The sequence below is a fragment of the Arachis stenosperma genome, chromosome 2 (genome assembly GCF_014773155.1).
Source record: "Arachis stenosperma cultivar V10309 chromosome 2, arast.V10309.gnm1.PFL2, whole genome shotgun sequence".
Classification (NCBI taxonomy): Eukaryota; Viridiplantae; Streptophyta; class Magnoliopsida; order Fabales; family Fabaceae; genus Arachis; species Arachis stenosperma.
Window position 1 is genome coordinate 21,461,814 of NC_080378.1, and position 3,344 is coordinate 21,465,157.

Below are 3,344 nucleotides of genomic sequence, written 5' to 3' on the forward strand. Positions count from 1 at the left end.
CTCTACACGAAAATGCTTCAATGCTCAGTCCAAACACACACCAAGTGGGCCCGGAAGTGGATTTTTATGTCATTTACTCATCTTTGTAATTCTTAAGCTACTAGTTCCCTATAAGTAGGACCTTTTACTATTGTATTTTTCATCTTGAGATCTTTGAATCTTTTGATCACTGGGGGCTGGCCTCACGGCCATGCCTAGACCTTGTTCTTATGTATTTTCAACGGTGGAGTTTCTACACACCATAGATTAAGGTGTGGAGCTCTGCTGTACCTCGAGTATTCATGCAATTACTATTGTTCTTCTATTCAATTCAGCTTATTCTTGTTCCAAGATATCACTTGTTCTTCAACTTGATGAATGTGATGATCCGTGACACTCATCATCATTCTCACCTATGAACATGTGACCGTCAATCACCTCCGTTCTACCTTAGATTGGGTGGATATCTCTTGGGTTCTTTAACCGGAATCTTCGTGGTATAAGCTAGAATTGATGACTGCATTCAAGAGAATTCGGAAGGTCTAAACCTTGTCTATGGTATTCTGAGTAGGATTCAATGACTGAATGACTGTGACGTGCTTCAAACTCGCGATTGTGGGGCGTTAGTGACAGACGCAAAAGAATCACTGGATTCTATTCCGACATGATCGAGAACCGACAGCTGTATAGCCGTGCCGTGACAGGGTGCGTTGAACATTTCCACTGAGAGGACGGGACTGTAGCCATTGACAACGGTGATGCCCAATATACAGCTTTCCATGGAAAGGAGTAAGAAGGATTGGATGAAGACAGTAGGAAACAAGAGAGACGGAAGGGATAAAGCATCTCCATTCGCTTATCTGAAGTTCTCACCAATGAATTACATAAGTATCTCTATCTTTATCTTTATGTTTTAGTCATATATCATCCATAACCATTTGAGTCTTCCTGACTGAGATTTACAAGGTGACCATAGCTTGCTTCATACCAACAATCTCCGTGGGATCGACCCTTACTCGCGTAAGGTTTATTACTTGGACGACCCAGTGCACTTGCTGGTTAGTTGTGCGAAGTTGTGTTTATGCCATGGTATTGAGCACCAAGTCTTTGGGGCCATTACTAGGGATTATTTGAGTTGTGAAAAAGAAGTGATCACAATTTCGTGCACCAAGTTTTTGGTGCCGTTGCCGGGGATTGTTTCGAGTATGGACAACTGACGGTTCATCTTGTTGCTTAGATTAGGTATTTATTTTCAGAGTTCTTAAGAATGAATTCTAGTGTTTCAAGGTGATGTTTTTATCATCACCAAAGCTGATTGATCATCATCAATTTAGCTCTTGAATGCAATGTCCTACTGAAGCTTGACCAGCCATGTCTAATTTCTTTAGACTAAAGCTTTAGACTAACATTGCATGATTCCTGGAATTCTCATTAAGAATTTTGATATCTATATTTTCTTTTCCACTTAATTTTCGAAAAAACCAAAAAAAATTACAAAATCATAAAAAACCAAAAATATGTTATGTTTCTCGTTTGAGTCCAGTGTCTCATTTTAAGTTTGGTGTCTTGCATGCATTGTTTATTTGATCTTGGTTCTATTTTCAAGTCAATAATACAGAGAACTGAAGATTCAGTACATGCAACAGAGGAATTATACAGAAAAAGCTGGGCGTTCAAAACACCCAGTGAAGAAGGAAAAACTGGCGTTTAAACGCCAGCCAAGGTGCCTGGCTGGGCGTTTAACGCCCAAAAAGGTAGCATTTTGGGCGTTAAACGCCCAGAATGGTACAAGAGGGAAGATTTTGTTTTTAATGCAAATTTTTTTTCAAGTTTTCAAAGTTTTTCAAAATCAAATCTTTTTCAAATCATATTTTTTCAATCAAATCTTTTTCAAATCAATTTCTTTCCTTTTTCAAAGATACTTGCTATCAATTAATGATTTGATTCAACCGTTCAAGTATGCTGCCTTTTCTGTTGAGAAAGGTTTAAAGTTTGAATCATATCTTTTCTTGTTAGCCAAGTCATTAATTTTTAAACTGTTTTTCAAATCATATCTTTTCAATCATATCTTTTTAATTTCTAATTTCAAAATCTTTTTCAAAAATCACTTGATTTTCTTTTCCACTCTTAGTTTTCGAAAATCAATTAAAGTTTTTCAAAATGTTTTTAAAATTTTTTAATTAATTTTCGAAAAAATCTCTTCCTCTCTTCTCACATCCTTCTATTTATGGAGTACCACTCCTCCTCAATGCACAATTCGAACTCTATCTCACTAAGTTCGAATTCTTCTACCTCTTCCTTCTATTTTTCTTTTCCTCTGACACCTCAAGGAATCTTTATACTGTGACATAAAGGATTCCATATTTTCTTGTTCTCTTCTCTTTCATATGAGCAGGAGCAAAGACAAAAGCATTCTTGTTGAGGCTGACCCTGAACCTGAAAGAACCTTGAAGCGAAAGCTAAGAGAAGCTAAGACACAACTCTCTGTAGAGGATCTAACAGAAATCTTCAAAGAAGAATAACCCATGGCAGCCGAAAACAACAACAATGCCAACAATGCAAGGAAGGTGCTGGGTGACTTTACTGCACCTACTCCCGACTTCTATGGGAGAAGCATCTCTATCCCTGCCATTGGAGCAAACAACTTTGAGCTTAAGCCTCAATTAGTTTCTCTAATGCAACAGAATTACAAGTTCCATGGACTTCCATTGGAAGATCCTCATCAGTTTTTTAGCTGAATTCTTGCAAATCTGTGACACTGTCAAGACTAATGGGGTTGACCCTGAGGTCTACAAACTTATGCTATTCCCTTTTGCTGTAAGAGACAGAGCTAGGATATAGTTGGACTCACAACCTAAAGAAAGCCTGAACTCTTGGGAAAAGCTAGTCAATGCCTTCTTGGCAAAGTTCTTTCCACCTCAAAAATTGAGTAAGCTTAGAGTGGAAGTCCAAACCTTCAGACAGAAGGAATGAGAATCCCTCAATGAAGCTTGGGAAAGATACAAACAATTGATCAGAAAGTGTCCTTCTGACATGCTTTCTGAATGGAGCATCATAGGTATTTTCTATGATGGTCTGTCTGAACTGTCCAAGATGTCTTTGGATAGCTCTGCTGGAGGATCTCTTCATCTGAAGAAGACGCCTATAGAAGCTCAAGAGCTCATTGAAATGGTTGCAAATAACCAATTCATGTACACTTCTGAAAGGAATAATGGGACAAATCAGAAGAAAGGAGTTCTTGAGATTGATACTCTGAATGCCATATTGGCTCAGAATAAAATATTGACCCAACAAGTCAACTTGATCTCTCAAAGTCTGTCTGGAATGCAAAATGCACCAGGCAGTACTAAGGATGCTTCATCTGA